At 37.9% G+C, this 18,851-nt stretch overlaps 1 long non-coding RNA gene across 1 annotated transcript in view; it reads right to left on the bottom strand.

The window, feature by feature from the left end:
• LOC102161139 (uncharacterized) overlaps positions 1 to 18,000 on the bottom strand; it is a 263,087-nt gene extending 245,087 nt beyond the window's left edge. The window contains exon 1 of the long non-coding RNA XR_014807662.1: positions 17,845 to 18,000. This is a non-coding gene — a long non-coding RNA (uncharacterized LOC102161139). The remainder of the gene's footprint in view (positions 1 to 17,844) is intronic.
• Between the last annotated feature and the right edge of the window lie 851 nt (positions 18,001 to 18,851).

Here is an 18,851-nt window from a genome sequence, read left to right as displayed (position 1 = left end):
TCTAGGTATATTTTTAGAAAATATTTATCTTCCTTTTACTTTCTAAAAAATAAGTCTAATTATAATCATTAAGCTCTTCTCTTCTCCTCATGAACCTCCAGACTCCCCTCCCTTCCTTTAAGCTGTTCTTCAAGTGTTACATTCCCTGTAAGTCCTTCCCTGAATCCCCAGGAATACATGTGCCCTTCCCCACACATCTCCTGCCTATTTTTCTCCATAGACTCACGGCCTAACAGACTCATATTTTGCACATTTGTTCTTTCTTTTGCTCCTCAGAACACGACTGCCTTATGATAGGAATTAATTCACTTCACTGTCATTTTCTCTGAGCCTGGAACAGTGCCGAGCCTGTCGTTGCTGCTCAGTAACTATTTGGGGAGTATCTGTTAAAGGAATGAAATTAGAAGTTTGCCTTAATAGTGTGGTGGCCAAGAGTGGCAGAAGTATGGTCTGGCCGCCAAACACTGAATGGAGCCTAACAGAGTTCTGCTAGTGCTGCTGGGACTCAGAGGCACCATTAGAACAGGATGAAGCTCCTGATCATCGCCGGTTATGCTTCCAAGCAGCCCTGAAGCGTGGAGGGGCCATCTGATTCCTGGCATCTGTACAAGGCAAATATGACACTCCCTCACTGTTCTATAAAAAAGGCCAAGTCAAGTCTGAGATTGGCTACGGCTTGTGCTAAAACAGCATCCCTGATTATTTTTCCCAGGAACAACAGTCTAAATGGAAACGTGAATCTGCCACTGGATCCTTATGTCTAAAGAACTCAGATCATGAACAAATAGCACAAGTCCTTATGATCCTGACCTTCTGGTCTGAGTAACCTGTCCCCTGAGACTCAGAGAAGCCAAAACAACCATGATTACACCAGTGGCCAATTCAGGGACCAAAAGTCACAGGTGTCCTAGAACAAGCCATTTTTAAGTAATGGATTATTAACAGTCCTGTGTAATAACCAGCAATAAAAAGGGATCTGCTAGGAGTCTTATCGAGAAGATTCAATTAAGAACAGACAGAATATTGATCATAAACACACATGCTGGAAGGACTTAAGAGGACCCTCATCTAACTCTTAATGTTACTAATGAGGAAAGCGAGAACTGGTATTTTAAGTGACATGTCTAAGGCAAGACAACTAATAATAAAGTCAAAGCTAGAGCCCATGTCTCCTGACTTGCAATTGACAGAAATCAAGACTTCAAAAAGCTGCTCAAGACCCAGGGATGCTCTGTAGGCTGCTGGGCACCAAGGCCAGGAGAGAGCACCGGCACCAGCCAGGAATGAAGCCCTGACTGGGTTCTGCCAACATTTTAAAAAGACTAAATTTTCTAAGAAAGTCCCTCAGACACAACTTTACCTAATTCAGGTAGATTCAGGTAATCTACCTATAGGAAACAGCACAATGCCATTTAAAATATAGTAATTCTTTGTCTGCCTAAGACAAGTTAATGGCTAATGTTTTTTTAAAATAAGTTTTATTTAAGTATATTTATTTTACAAGGTTGTGATAATTTCTGCTGTACAACAAAGCGATTCAGTCATACATATACACACATCCATTCTTCTTCAGATTCTTTTCTCACATAGATGATCCCAGCATTTCCTACTTAAGCAAAGCGAGTTTGGGACAGGAGGAACCTAGAGTTCTTGGTGGTGTGTCCTGTTGGTGCCACAGCCCTTGACACTTTGAATAACAAATCAAAGCTGATGCTGATGTCAGTGGCCTTTCAGCCACCTGAGAGGCAAGGTCTGACAAACCGCCCCCCCACCCCGCCCCCCCAGATCAATTACCTCTCCTTGGGCTTTAATGCAAGCAGGTCTTTTGGTGTCTGCCAAAGGCCAGCAGAATCCATTTCAGGTATGCAGGCACTCTGGGGCTTTAATAAAGTGCAGTCATTTTTTTTTTCTTTTCTTTTCTTTTTTTGGTTAATGTTGCAATTAAATAAAAGATTTATGTATACTGTAAATTTTGTTGTTGTAATTTCAGCTTTACAAATTATAAAGTAAACTCAAATACTGATTTAGTACCAGAACATAATTTGCTAAAAGATTCCTACGTGAGCCTCATACATCTAGAATATTTGCTAACAAGTGTATGTCCAAACAACTTATTCTAGAGATCCTAAAGCAATCAACTGCTGCTATTTGTACAAAGTATATTTCATTACCTCCCAAAATATCAATTATCATAGCTTTATTTCTGAAAATACACTTGCATTTAGCATTCATTCACAAGTTTGGAGGCTAGACTTCCAACTTAAAAATGTAGAAATGAGTACATACATTTAGCTCTGTTTCCTTCTAAATGCCAACAAAGTGTCAATGAAGTTATCTTAAAATGAATGCTTATCAAAAGAGAAAATACCGAATTAATTTTGATACAACACACCATGGAATATTATGTAGCCTTTATAAAGAATTATAACCATAACAAATGAGTTGGAAGAGATCTACTGTGAGACACAGTTGAGGAAGATAAAAAGATGGAAAAAGATGTACATAATATATTTCCATCTTTATACCGCAAACAATAATTTTAAAAATGACATGGGTCATGAATATCTGAGTGTTTGAGTGTGTATGTGTGCATGCATTTGCAATTATATGGGCATTAGCAAAATATATAGAGCATAGAGTATCTAATTGTTCATTTCCCACTTGAGAAAAGAACTGAACTGCATTCCCTATACTCCTATGCATTTAAATGCAATTATGCAACTGAGTTCTGGTCAGTGCATGTGGGTAGAAAGGATGTAACAAGCCACTTCTGAGCCTGGCCCCTAAAGCCCACTCATGTGAGACCATCAGTTCTCTTACTATTCTCTGATCTAATTGAAAGATTCTCAAGGACCTGGAGGAATCCCTGTTCCCAAGTAATTAAATGGAGCATAACTTAGCCCCATCAACCATGGCTGTACTATGACAGAAGCAAGAAATCAAATTTTAATGTGTTAAGACACTGAAATTTATGGAGTGGTTTGATATGCGAGGGACCACATGGTAATTAACATGGAGGGACTACCACCAATTACTATTTACTTGGGGGTGGGGAGTAACTATCTTGGGTGGAAGGAGAAATGAATGTAAAAAGACAGTGTTTGTTATGCAAAAAAAATTAATAAAACTAATACAAGAACAAAAGGCACAATAAGAACAGTTAAAAAGCCAAAAGCAGATGAGAAATGTCAAAAGAAAAAATTCCTGGAAGTGTGAAAAGGAAATAAGCGAATGAAAACTGATTTAACATTCATTTATTGAGAAAGCTAAAAAAGAAATCTGCTACAGGGAAATGCCAGTAAAGAATAAGTTAATTTACATTAGAGAACCTTGGAAAGCTTCAGGAATTGCAGGCAGCAGGCACAGTGTGGGGCTAACAACAGGGCTGAGTTGGAAGTCCTAATAGAAACTGTTAGAGCCACCAGGTCACTTACTTTGCCCCAACAACTAGGCAACTATCTCTCTCACATTAAAGAAAAAGGCTGGAAGTTTCCGTCTCCGGATAGGCTGAGAAGGTATAAAATTCAGGGTCTTTGGCAACAATGAAACCTACTTACAGAACAAGGACATCCCCCACCTGCTCCCAGTACCTGACTCTCAAAGATCTGGCAGCCCTTCACTCCAGCCTTCAACACCTCCCCAAACACACACATACACACCAGTCAGAAGAGAGGAGCCTTTCCTGTAGAAACTGGCCCAAGAGTTGTAGCTATCCTGACATTTGAGGATGCCCAAATAAAAGATTCTGGTTAATACCTGAGCACCCTACAGGGATGTTCACAATTTCACAGGCTCCAGCAGGGCTCAGAAATTTTACTCTGCCTTTCATGATCTCATTCTTAAAAATGAAAAGACAACTAAGAGTCATCATAGACTAAAAGACCACAATAAACAGATATTAAACAACTAAATATAATAATAATGAAACAGGAATTTTGAAATAACATCAGTAGATTTAATCCAGAAAGTTTAAAAACCAGATGAACCTCTAATTAATATCCTTAGAGCAGTAAAAGAAGACCTGTGAAATGAGAACGCTATTAGAAAATAAAGGAGTTCCCATTGTGGCACAGAGGAAAAGAACCCGACTAGTATCCATGAGGAAGGAGGCAGGTTCAATCCCTGGCCTCACTCAGTGGGTTAGGGATCTGGCATTGCCATGAGCTGTGGTGTAGGTTGCAGACTTGGCTTGGATCTAGCATTGCTGTAGCTGTGGCATAGGCTTGCAGCTGCAGCTCCGACTGGACCCCTAGCCTTGGAACTTCCATATGCCATGAGTGTGGCCCTAAAAAGCAGGAAAAAAAAAGGAAAGAAAGGAGAGAGTTCCATTCATGGAATGGAGAATAAAGAAAACCACATAGGACTGTTATTCACTCCCTAACAATGCAAAAAGCTGGATTATCTGAAAAATCATAAATTTTCTTGAGGGTCTAAAACAGCTAAAGCACCAAGGCAACAAAGTAAGTAAAAATCCAAAGAGGGACAAGCTCCTCCAAGGACAGTCGAGAAATATCAAACATTTTACCTGTCATATCACAAAGCACTGGAGGAAGAGTAATCCATCCAAGTGAGTAAAAAGACATCAGCTAACATTTTATTAAGTTCTTAAGCTAACGAGGGGCCAGCATGTCAGCCTGGAACAGCCATAGGATTCACCAAATGTTCACTAGAGAGACCACAGTAAGGCAGAAGGCTGGGAAGAGCTCTCCCCAGAGCACTATAGATGGAAAGGCTGAGGTAGCCAGAGGGAAAATAAAAATGACACTTAGAGAACAAAGATAAGAATTAAAACATACTTCTAAACAAAAACTATGCCAGCTAGAAGACAATGGAGTGACAGCTTTTAAATAATGAAAATTAAAAATATGTCAACCTAGGATTCTATATCCAGCAAAAACATCTTTAAAATATTAAGGCAAAATATAAGCCTTTTCAGGCAAACAAACAGCTGAGATAATGCATTTCCAACAAACTTGTGCTATAAGAAACTCTAAAGAAAATTCCTCAGGGAGAAGGAACATAAAAGAAATGGAAAAGGAGATGTTACAACTGATTCCACAGAAACACAAAGCTCATAAGAGACAACTATGAACAATTATACACCAAAAACCTAGAAGAAATGTACAACCTACAAGACTGAATCATGAAGAAATGGAAAATCTGAACAGACCAATTACTAGTAAGATGATTGAATCAGTAATTTAAAACCTCCCAACAAACAAAATTGCAGGACCAGATGGCTTCACTAGTGAAATTTATCAAACATTCAGAGAAGAATTAATACCTATCCTTCTTGAACTCTTCCAAAAAGTAAAAAAAGAAGCCATTCCAAGTTTATTTTATGAGGCCAGTGTTACCCTGATACCAAAACCAGATAAGAACATCACAAGAACAAAAATTACAGTCAATATCCCTGATGAACACAGACACAAAAAACCTCAACAAAATATTAGCAAACAATACATTAAAAGGGTTATACACCATGAGTGGGATTTATTCCAGGAACGCAAGGATAGTTCAATATCTATAATCAATATGATAATACATTAACAAAATGAAGGATAAAAATCATATGATCATTCTAATTGAAAGAATTTGACAAAATTTGATATCCATTTATGATAAAAACTCTCAACAATATGGGTATAAAGGGAAAGTACCTCAACATAATAAGGGCCATATATGACAACCCCACAGTAAATATCACATTCAAAGGTGAAAAGCTAAAAGCTCTCCTCTAAGATCAAGGAAGCCCAATCTCACAACTTTGACTCAGCATTGTACTGAATCTCTTGAAGCAATTAGGCAAGAAAAATAACTAAAGGGCATCTAAATTAGAAAGAAATAAGTAAAACTGTCAGTGGAGTTCCTATTGTGGCACAGCAGAAGTGAATCTAAGAACCATGAGGCTTTGGGTTCGATTCCATTACTTTTTCTAGTTCTAAAATAACAAATGGAAGACATCCTTTTAAAGAAATAGTTATATAGGTTTATTATTATAGAGTATGGAAATGTTTTTAAGCATTTGATAAATACTTCTAAATTACCACCCATGTAGTATTTTCTTCCAAAAACAATATTAGAAAATACAGACATTAAAAAGGAAAAAAAACAATGAACAAGACCAGACCACTCAAAACAAAGGCACCGATTTTCTGTGAAGACTTTTTAAATTCTTTTGTTTGTTTGTTTGCTATTGAGTTGTATGAATTCCTTATATTTTTATTGATGGTTTTCTTTGCAGAGATTTTTAGTTTGATATAGTCTCACTCGTTTGTTTGCTTTTGCTGCTTTTGCTTTTTTGGTATCAAATCTGAAAAATCATCACCAAGACAAATGACAAGGAGCTTACTGCCTATGTTTTCTTCCAGGAGTTTTAAGGTTTCAAGTCTTACATTCAATGCTTTAGTCCATTTTGAGTTAGTTTTTGTGTATGGTGCAGGATAGTGGTCCAGTCATTCTTTTGTATGTGGCTGTCTAGGTTTCCCATCACCACTTATTGAAGACACTGTCTTGGAGTTCCTGTCATGGCTCAGTGGTTCACAAATCCGACTAGGAACCATGAGGTTGCAGGTTTGATCCCTGGCCTCGCTCAGTGGGTTAAGGATCCGGTGTTGCCGTGAGCTGTGGTGTAGGTCACAGACACGGCTTGGATCCCACGTGGCTATGGCTGTGGCATAGGTCGGCAGCTATAGCTCTGATTAGACCCCTAGTCTGGGAACCTCCATGCGCTGGCCATGGGTACAGTCCTAAAAAGCAAAAAACAAAACAAAACAAAACAAAACAAACCTGTCAGTATTTACAGATGAAAAATTATAAAATTACATAGAAAACCCTAAAGACATAATCAAAAACTGTTCAAACTAATAACAGTTAAGTTGTAGCATACAAAATCAATATACAAAAATCCATTGTGTTTATACACTATTAATGAACCATCAAAAAGAGATACTAAGAAAACAACCCCATTTACAATTGCTTCAAAGAGAATACCTAGGAATAAACTTAATAAATTTAAAGGAGGTGAAAGACCTATACACTGAAAAATTACAAGACATTGATAAAAGAAAGTAAAGAAGATACAAAATAATGGAAAGATATTAATTAATATTAAAAAAATTAATATTAAAATGTCCTGTCCCAAAGCAGTCTACAGATTCAATGTAATCTATTAAATTTCCAGTGATATTTGTCAAAGAGATAGAACAAAAAAATCCTAAGACTGTTTTTGGAAACACAAAGGCCTGACACAGCCAAAGCAATCTTGAAATGGAACAAAGCAGGAGTCACTACACTTCCTGTTCTCCACTATAATACAAAGCTACAGTAATCAAAACTGTATGGTATTGGCATAAAAACAGATTTATAGATCAATGGAATGGAATAGAGAGCAGAATAAACTCATACATATATGTTTAATTAATTTATAACAAAGGATCAAAGAGTATACAATGGAGAAAGACAGTGTCTTCATTTTATTTATTAATTTTTAAATTTTTTTATTTTTGTCTTTTTCAAGGGCTGCACCCACTGCATATGGTTCCCAGGCTAGGGGTCTAATCAGAGCTATAGCTGCCGACCTATGCCACAGCCATAGCCACGTGGGATCCAAGCCGTGTCTGTGACCTACACCACAGCTCACGGCAACACCGGATCCTTAACCCACTGAGCGAGGCCAGGGATCAAACCTGCAACCTCATGGTTCCTAGTCGGATTTGTGAACCACTGAGCCATGACAGGAACTCCAAGACAGTGTCTTCAATAAGTGGTGATGGGAAACCTAGACAGCCACATACAAAAGAATGACTGGACCACTATCCTGCACCATACACAAAAACTAACTCAAAATGGACTAAAGCATTGAATGTAAGACTTGAAACCTTAAAACTCCTGGAAGAAAACATAGGCAGTAAGCTCCTTGTCATTTGTCTTGGTGATGATTTTTCAGATTTGATACCAAAAAAGCAAAAGCAGCAAAAGCAAACAAACGAGTGAGACTATATCAAACTAAAAATCTCTGCAAAGAAAACCATCAATAAAAATATAAGGAATTCATACAACTCAATAGCAAACAAACAAACAAAAGAATTTAAAAAGTCTTCACAGAAAATCGGTGCCTTTGTTTTGAGTGGTCTGGTCTTGTTCATTGTTTTTTTTCCTTTTTAATGTCTGTATTTTCTAATATTGTTTTTGGAAGAAAATACTACATGGGTGGTAATTTAGAAGTATTTATCAAATGCTTAAAAACATTTCCATACTCTATAATAATAAACCTATATAACTATTTCTTTAAAAGGATGTCTTCCATTTGTTATTTTAGAACTAGAAAAAGTAATGTACAATACAAAAACAAGTAAATAAACTGTGCTATACTCATAATACAGACAGTTATGCAGTCACAAAGAACCAGGTTCTCAAGGACTATTTAAAAAATAACATGTTCAAATTATATCTTCAGTAAATGGATGAAAAGGCTACAAAAACAATGTAAACAATAAGATGACAATTTCAATGTTTAAATCATATATAGTCAAACTAAAAAAAAGACAATTGAAAAATAAATAACAGAATAATCATGATCAGCTCTACTAATTAATTTATATTTTAATCAATGATTTAAACAATTTCAATGTTTAAATCATATACAGTCAAATTTTAATAAGATGAAAAATAACAGAATAATAATGATCTGCTCTATTAATTAATTTATATTTTAATTAATTTATTATTATGTTCCATATTTTACAAACTTTTTTACATTTTTATGATAACAAAAATAATTAACTTTTATCTTAAAGATGTTTGACGTAGAAGTCCACAGCTTCACCTCACTGGTGATGATGTATAAAAATCCAATGAAAAAATGACGAGCAGAGTTTAGCTGACTGAATGCTCTTTACAGAGAAAGAGAACGCCATCATTTTACAGTGTCTCTATAAACTGTGTACGGATTTCAGTTTCTGTGAAAAGCCTTGGGGAAATGGTGATGTGATTTGCAATCAAGTGAAGAAAAAGAAAAAGGCCGATGATATATCAGATGCCACTTGGCAGGACCGCCTACTGATGGAATCAAGGTAACATCTTACTCTGGCAGAAAAATGCCTACCTGAGGCGCAGACACAGTGATATAAAACAGTATTGCACACTGCAGCCAGTGGCCACAAAAAATGTTCTGCAGTTAGCAAAACATGCAATATTCATTTTTTTCTGCTTTGGGAGGCTTTTTGCTCTTGCATTAAAATGCACTTACTGTAGAACATGATACTTACAAGAAAAAGAGAGTCTTGCTAGGTCAGGGAGCTGATTTATTTCCCTGGCCCATTAACACCCAAAGCCCTGGTGACCACCAGAAACTGAATGAAGAGCTCCGATGTGTGTTCTTGGTCAGACACCAGGTGAATCAAGTAAGTGGCGATTCCAGCTCCATCCACAGAGCCCTGTTCAAGGCCCACACCCCTTATTGTCATGTACGATGAGTCTCCCTAGTGGTCCCCCCACTGCTGCTTTCTGATCTGGCTTAGGACTGCCAGATAAACATTTAACCGGAGTTATGTCAGGGGTTTGACTATAAAGTCCTCATGCTGGCTTTTAAAGATCTTCTATGCAATGGTTCAATCTACCTATCCTACCAACTCCTTATGAATATTTCAAAACTAGAATGAAACCCATTTTGGACTCCTGATTTCCAGAATTGTAAGACAGTAAAACTGTATTGTTTTAAGCCACTAAATTCGTGGTAATTTGTTACAGAGCACTATGCCATCATATCTTTTTTTTCTGTGAGGCACTTCTTTCTCTTCCTGGCTCGGTGTTACCTCTAACTAACATCATTGCTGCCATCTAGAACAGTATTTATAACCTCACCAAACAGCCCCTGTTGACTGTCAGATCCCGAGGTCAAGGAGGCTGCTCACTGACCTTTCCATCCCACCCTCTCCCAACTCAAGTCCCACAGAATGACAGGAACAGATTATAAAAGTTGAAAAAATAAATAAATCACAGGGGAGCATATGTCAACTAATACAGAGGGAATAAGGACACTGGAAAAATCAGCATTTGGCAAACATCACACTAATAACTAATCCATCTAGTGAACACCAATAGATGTTGAAAACTAGTAGGTGAAAGTTCCATGAGGAACAGAGAATTTACATAATCTCAACATCACTCTTCAGCAAATTTGTATTATCTACAAAAGGAAAGAGTAGTTTTACAGTGGAGAGGCTTGACACACACCACTTAATCAAGTGACCAAGGGCAACATCAACAGCAAAGGGACCATTGAATTGTGCACCAGTTGAGTGGCTGCAGTGAAAACACAGCCTGGACACTCCTCCCCAGGTGCCCAACCTGCGTCTGCAACATTAGACAAACCTAAGAAGCATGCTACAAAATTACCAGCTTGTACTCTGCAAGGGTGAAGTTCATAAGAGTCAAGGAAAGACAGAAGAACTGCTGTAGAATGAAGGTCACTAAAGAGACAAGAAAAGTAAGCAGAACATGTAATTCCAGATTAGTTCTGTTCCTCTGTTTGCTTATTGTCTTTTCATAAAGGATATTATTGAGTGACTGGCAAGATGTTCATCTTGGCAACTTAATCTCAAATGGTTGACAAAGGAGGGGGAATCTTTTGCTATTGTGACTCTTCTGAATCTTTTAGATTATCTCATATTTTAAATAAAGTCAAAACATTTACAAGGCAAATTACTAATCAGTGTGAGCCTAATGTTCTAAGTTACTTCTTACCGCCTCTCCCCCCCTCTCCCAGACTCCTACCTTACAGCCCAGCACACTGCTCCTAACATTCGAAATTCTTAAGTTTGCCTCAAACTTCCTGCCATCTTGCTTTTGTGCCTACTGTTCCTTCTACAGAGTATTCTCTTCCTGCCCATTTCTCAGTCAAGGTTTTGTATGTCCTTCAAAGACTAATGCAAACACTGCTTCCCATGTGAAGACATCCACATACAAGGTTAGAATTTACACCTCCCTCTCCTGTGTTCCCAGTGCTCTGTGGTAAGTCTTCCTTCCATCACAAACAGAAGCCCACATGTAGGACTTGGAGCAGGGTGGTGAAGGAGAAAGGGCAAAGGAGTTCTTGAAGCCTACTAACAGGGTGTGCTACCAACCCCCAACACACCACCTGAGAGGTCCAGGGCCAGTTTCCCAATCTCTCTCAACCTCAGTTCTTCAACAATGAAACTGAAGTAAATGACAAAAGCTTTGCAAAGTTGCCATGTGACTAGATAAATGTGATGTCATATTGGACATTCAAGAAAAATGAGGTCCAAAAATGAGATTCCACTTCATAATCAGTATGATGCTATAAATAAGAACACAGACGGTGAGTACTATCAAAGATGTGGAGAAGATGGAACCCTCACCCACTGCTAGTGAGAATGGGAAACAGTGCATTTCCTGTGGTGAAGAGTCAGTAAGTAATTACTCACTCATTACTCAGTAAGACAAAAGTAGAATATGACCCAGCAGTTTTACTCCTAAGTATATTCTCAAGAGAACTGAAAATATGTTTAAGCAAAAACTTGTGTGCAAATGTTCACAATAGCATTATTCAAAACAGTCAAAGAGTAAAAGCAAACCAAATGCCCATCAACTGATGAATGAATAAGCAAACCAGTTTATATACACAGTGAAATATTATTTGAAATTAAAAAAGAAGTAATGTACTGATAACGTGCTATAACACAGATGAAAGTTTAAAATCATTATGCTCGGTGAAAGAAGCCAGACACAAAAAGCCACATACCATATGATTCTATTTACATGAAATATTCAGAACAGGCAAGGCTGAAAGTAGATTAATGGTTTCCAAGTGCTAAGGAGGTGGAAGGGTTGGGGGACAACAGCTAAATGGCTCAGGGTTTCTTTTAAATCATTCTGAAACTGATTTTGGTAATGGCTACATAATTCTGTAAGTATATCTAAAAACCACAGAATTTTATATTATAAATGGATGAATTATACCATGTGTGAATTATATCTCAATAAAGTTTTTACGAAAACATAAATAGATCTCTTCCTTCAGGGCAAGCATCGTGTTTTATTCTTTCTCTCTCTTTTTTTTCCTTTTTAGGGCCATGCCTTTGGCATATGGAAGTTCTCAGGCCAGGGGTTGAATCAGAGATGCAGGGGCCGGCCCACACCACAGCCACAGCAACTCCAGGTCTGAGCTGCATCTGTGACCTATGCAGCAGCTTGTAGATTTTTAACCCACTGAGCGAGGCCAGGGATGGAACCTGCTTCCTCAGGGACACTATGTCTGGTTCTTAACCTGCTGAGCCACAATGAGAACTCCGTGTGTTTTATTCTCTCTTTTCTGTAAATTCACTGTGGACATATCTGCTAAACTGACCTGGAATTTAGTTGCAGTCCGAGCTTCAGATGAGAACAGCAATGCGCATCTGGAGAGGCACGCAATGCAGGGCTGTTGGGTTTGGGCTGGCAGTGGCGGGCATGCATCCGCTGTCAGTCCCAGGAGCCCTGACCACTATCCTGGTTCTGCAGGGCTTCCTGTCCACCTGCCCAGATTGAGCAGGATGCTGGATCCTGGCATCGACTACAGAACAGACTTTCTATAGAAGACTGCTGAAAAGATGGTCTTTGTGTCACTGTTTTAACTGGTAAAGGAGATGCTCCAACTTTATATAAAGTACTGGACATTTCATATACAAAGCAATCAGAATTACTATTAAAATAGCAATGCCATTCAAAAGAACTGAAAAAAATATATAACTTTTAGCTGACAATCTATTAATGTTCTTTAACTTTTAACTTTACAGAGTTGGCTAGATGATGTGCCTTCTAAAACTATGTAACATCTGTCTTTTTTTTCCTTTTCTTTTTTTTTTTTTTTAGGGCTGCACCTGTGGCATATGGAATTCCCAGGCTAGGGGTCCAATTGGAGCTGTAGCCGCCAGCCTACACCAGAGTCACAGCAACGCGGGAGCCAAGCCATGTCTGTAACCTACACCACAGCTCATGGCGACATCAGATCCTCAACCCACTGAGCAAGGCCAGGGATCTAACCCTCATCCTCATGGATGCCAGTCAGGTTTGTTAACCACTGAACCACGATAGGAACTCCCAAATGCAATATCTGAATCATCACGGTTTTCTATGAGTCTATCTAACACCTTTTTTTGTCATTTTGTGACTTCAACTAAAATCCCAGAAGAGTGCTTCTTCTCAAGGAATAGAAGACCCTGCCTATTTTTCAGTTCTTCTAGAAAGATACTGAGTAGAATATGTAACACTTTAGATTAAATTTATAACAGCAAAAAAGCACCTCTGCATTTTACAGGTTACATGTTTCAAAAACTGATCTTCTTTTCTTTCTTTTCCTGAAGAGGTTCTTTTATCTGGAATCAACAAGAATCTGAGTGCACACCAGGGGCAACTGTACAGATCAGAACATGCTGCTCTACTTTCCAGAGCCATAATTGCTCTCAGAAGTACAATTACACAAACACACACACACACACACCAGCTGTGGCAAATATAGCAAGTGCCTTTTTTCTAATATAATTACAACCATAAAATAAAATTTAATGTAAAAATCTATAGGCATAAATGGTGTATAAAATATAAATTCACTTTAAATGAAATAACTAGAGCTAACAAATTGTGGACCCAAATTACTAACAGAAACAAATCATTCGAACAATGATAACTTCTTGTCTTTCACTATATTTAAATTCTAAATATATATACATATAATATATGACAGATAACATACATAATGTATACAGCATATGTATATATTTCAAGTAGCCCTTGCTTCAGCCTTGTCGCAGGGAGAGAAGATGAAGATCACATGGGTTGGTGGTTTTGCTTTTAATTTTTTTTCCTTTTTAGGGCTGCATCTGCGGCATATGGAAGTTCTCAGGCTAGGGGTTGAATCGGAGATGCAGGGGCTGGCCTATATCACAGCCACAGCAACGCCAGGTCTGAGCTGCATCTGCAACCCATGCAGCATCTTGTAGATCTTTAACCCACTGAGCAAGACCAGGGATGGAACCTGCATCCTCATGGACACTATGTCAGGTTCTTAACCTACTGAGCCACAATGGGAACTCCTTTTTAATTTTTTTTTTTATTTTTTTGTTTTTCCTTTACCATCTCATGTGTAATTCCCATCTGTGAACTATCTGGGTGCACAGTATCTATTACCTGCCTCAGGGCTCCTTCTACAACCAGGCCTCAAGCCTATCCTCTCTTGTGCTATTAATAGGGACTCACATCTTTGTGCAGTTGTGTTTTTTCACAAAGCAAAAGGCCAGCATGATTATAACTCATCATGAGCTTTAAGTAATTTTGTTTATTGCCTTTGCCCAATTTCTACTCACAGTTCCTCTGCATATATTTTCATTACACTCCACTCTGTTGGTCATACCTCAATTATTGAAAGGCTGATCTACTTGAAGTTTCATCTGACATATCAGCAAATCAAATGGGAAGCTTCCTTGGATTCAATGAAAGCCACAATCAGGGCCTACCAGACAAAGAGGTGATAAGAAAACTACACACCAATATCCCTTAGGCATGTAGATACAAAAATCCTCAAAACAACAGTAGCAAACTGAACTCAGCAACACATTAAAAGTATTATACACCATGAAACAAAGGAGGAAAACTTCCACATGATCTTCCTGGTAGATGCAGAAAAAGCACTGGACAAAATTCAACATCCTTTCATGATAAAAACACTCAGAAATCTAGGAATAAGAAGGAAGCTTTCTTAACATAATACAGGGAATTTATGAAAAACCAAAAGCTAGCATCATACTCAATAATGAGAGACTGAAATCTTTCTACTCTAAGATTAGGAAAAAGACAAGAATACCCACTTTTGCCACTACATTCAACATTGTACTAGAAGTCCCAACCAGAAAAATTAGGCAAGAAACAAAATTAAAGACACTCAAATTAGAAATATGAATATTTTGAAATGTCATTCTTTTGACAGACTACACAATGCTATATGAAAAAAAATCCCATAGACTCCACACAGAAAAGTTATAAGAGCTAATAAACTCATCAAAGCTGCAGGGTTTAAAATCATTTGCATTTTTCTATGCCAGAAACAAAAAATTGCAAAAATAAATAATTTCATTTACAATAGTATCAAAAGAAATAAAATATCTAGGAATAAATTGAACTAAGGAGGCAAAAGACTTGTACACTGAAAATAAAAAAACACTGCTGCCATAAATCAAAGAAGACCTAAGTAAATGAAAAGACATCCCATGTTCATGGGTTAGAAAACTTAATATTGTTAAGATGGTGATACTCCTTAAAGCAATCTACATTCAAAGTAACCCTTATCAAAATTCCAAAGTAATTTCTCCAAAAATGGAAAAGCCAATCTTCAAATTCATAAAGAACTGCAAGGGGCCAAAAACAGTCAAAATAATCTTGAAAAAGAAGAACAAAGTTGGAGGTCTCACACTTCTAGATTTTAAAACTGACTACAAATCTACAATGATGAAAATAGTGTGATACACAGTAGCTAATACAATATGACAGGAAAAGGAAACAAAAGACATACTGACTGGGAAGAAAAAATAAAACTTTGTTCAAAGGTGTGTAGAATACCCAAAAGCATTGACAAAAAACCCCTAGAATCAAAAAGCAATTATAGCCAGGTTGCAGGATACAAGGTTAGTATATAAAAATCAACTGCTTTCCTACTACCAGCAATCAATAAGTGAAATTTAAAAAGTAAAAACGCAATACAATATACATTAGCACCCAAAATAATAAAATCTAACAAAACATGTATAAGCTCTATATGAGGAAAACTACAAAATGTTGCTGAAATAAATCAAAGAACTAAATAGGGAGTTCCCATTGTGGTGCAAGAGAAATGAATCCAACTAGTACCCATGAGGATGTGGGTTTGATCCCTGGCCTCGCTCAGTAGGTTAACAATCCAGTATTACCATGAGCTGTGGTAGGCTGCAGATGTGGCTCAGATCCCATGTTGCCGTGGCTGTGGTGTAGGCCAGTAGCGGTTGTTCCGATTCGGCCACCCTTAGCCTGAGAACTTCCATATGCTGAGGGTGTGGCACTTAAAAAAAAGAAAAGAAAAGAAACAAAACAAGACAAAAAAGCAAAGAACTAAATAAATGGAGAGAGATTCCATTTCTGTAATGAGGAAACAAGTAACAAGAAAGAGTCCTTTTTCAGTGTTTAGCTGAACCCCTAAGTTGGCTTGGTGAAGGGGTCTTATAAGTCTGGGCTCCCATTGTTGAGTTAATTCTCACTTCTTAGGGTTTCTGCATTTCTTACATTTAACTCCAAAGTTAAGTATATTTTAAAAATCTATGGTCAGTTAAAGAATTAACATTAGTTATAAGTTAAATTACAGAGGTGGAACGAGGTAGTTTTAAATGTCAGTTCACAATGATTGTACTCATTTCATTGGGTAAAAAAAAAATTGCCATTTTTTTAAACAGCTGCCTAATAGGTCTTTATAAACACAGCCCATTTTCATTATGGGGAAAGATGTGCATATTTCAGACAACTGGGTCATATGGGTCGTCAACAGAATCTTGCAGTCTCTTCATCGCACACTTTGTACTGAAATGTAATTTGCATAAACAAAAATAAGAATAGGCATTGCCACTCACACAGAGATGACTTCAAGGAAAACCCAGCCGGCTGGCCTGCTCACACTGTGGTGCTGTCAGAGCCCTTTCTTGCTCCCAACATCAACTAACTGGCTGGACATAAGGACTATTCCCATCACACCTGCAAACACAGCATTCTCTCTTAGACCCTACATCAACTCCAGAGAAAGAATCAAAGAGTAATGTTCATTCTGGATATTAGGAGTGGCCATGGGAAATATACTCCATAGCTAAAATATTTTAGAGCTTAAGAGAATTAGAAGTAATTTTAGTACTGTATTTTGTAATCTGAGTGACCAAATTCCTTTTACATAACTCTCTTGAAATTTAAAAGCATCTCTTTATAAGTGTTTGCCTGGGACCTGAATAGCCAGTTATATCCCCAAAGGGTGAACATTTTAATAAACCTGTCTACCCCTTCCAGTGGCAAGAGAAAACAGTAACAGGCCAGTGCAAATTTTAATAGGACAGATCAGACCCCATATGCCTACAAATTCCTCCCTCTCCTTTTCCAGGAACCCAGACTATACCACTTAAGACATGTGAAGCAATTAACCCAGGTTCTGCTTCCTAGTTCAAAGAGGAAAACAGCCCCATACCCTGCCAGGCACGTGCAGAACCACAGCCTCAGGCGGGACTTGACCACTGTTTAGCATATACTCTGAAGAAGTGCCACAGAAATTGTTTTTGCTATGACCTCTTCCATACTTCAACTTGTCACCCAGAAAATCCTTTTAACTCATGCAATGTTAGTTTAATAGCATCGTAAGCATACATCTTCTCTGCTCCCCACAGGCTTTCAAATAATTCACTCCATTTTTTCTGAATCTTCCCTTTTAAAAATGTGACAGTTTGAGTTCAACATCTTTCAGGAAAAAAAATACTGCAAGTTCTTAACTTCCTGTTCACAGAGACTCTTCCCTTACAAACTAGACACAATGGGGTGACGTGCCCTGAACTGGTCACATTATTTCAGAGGAGGCCTCATTAGGCAACCTCGCAGAGATGGAGAAAAACTTTCTCAGGCCCTTTAATTCAACAGTTCACGAGGAAAAGAGGTAGTGAAAAGTCTGCCACTAAATCCCTGATGTTTGTTACTATAAGAACAGCAAGAACAGTGACAGTCATGGGACGAACAGAAATTCTTAACACCAATCACAAACACACGAACATACAACACACATCACTGTCTTACCAGTCATGGAAACTATCATCCCAATTGTGGAAATCCACTAGCAAGCGGTCTCCAAACAAGATCTGCCACGGTTGCCACACACACCAAGGAGGGGTTCTTCTTGTCGACGGGTTCCAGCTTCACTGCAATCCGAAAGTCTTCAGGCACTGGCCCGTGCTAATAGCACCACAGTGCAGAGGCACAAAGAGAAACAGGACACCAAACAGGACTGAGCCACTGTCGAAAGCTCTGTGATGTTCAGCATCAGGAAAGTCTACAAGAGTTTAACCCAAACCCTCTGGAACGTAGCCAGCCAGGACCAGTGTTCCAACAGGCAAGTGCACATTCATAAACAAAAAACCTAGGAAATGAGCGTTTACTTTGTGCTTTTCTCTTTTGTTGTGCAGGTAGGTTTTATTTCTCATATCATCCTCATTTTCCCTTCTCAGTTCTGAGAGTAATTTGGATTCATTTTAAAATGCAGTGTTTACTGAACACAGCAGTATCTAATACTTTTCTCTGCTCCCTGTAGGCTTTCATTGTATGGTGTATTTCCAAACACCACTCTTTGGAAAAGTTGTAAAGAGAGGCTTACATTGATCAAAGTTGAAATTAGTAGCTCGCTCATTATTTAAGGAACACATGAACTAATCCATGAATGCATTACAGATGAAAAAAACTGAATGCTTTTTAAAGTATCTGCACATATTTTTTAGTATTTAAAAATATTAAGGACTGTGATTTACATGACAATGATAAAACCCCATTTTGCATATAGCTATGATTAGCCAGTCCTGGGAATTAGAAAAATACACATAATATATGGGGACAAAAAAGGGTTTTTCCCTAGTTTTTTATTATCTATCCTGAAACCTGATTGTTGGTTTCTTTCAGCACATTTTAAAAGCATTTTCACATTTCCGTAGCCTTCCTTCCTTGATACAATTCTTGTGAAACACTGAGCGGTTGCAGAACACTGATTTTAAGGGTGGGACACGGAGCCTAGAGGTGTATGTGATTGTCCTCAT

This window comes from Sus scrofa, chromosome 6 (genome assembly GCF_054392235.1).
Source record: "Sus scrofa isolate SSC_HxYL_T2T_F1_AM1 chromosome 6, Sscrofa_HxYL_maternal_Yorkshire_Landrace_v2.0, whole genome shotgun sequence".
Classification (NCBI taxonomy): domain Eukaryota; kingdom Metazoa; phylum Chordata; class Mammalia; order Artiodactyla; family Suidae; genus Sus; species Sus scrofa.
Note: the sequence above shows the minus strand (reverse complement) of the source record. Positions and strands in the feature narration are given on the sequence as shown.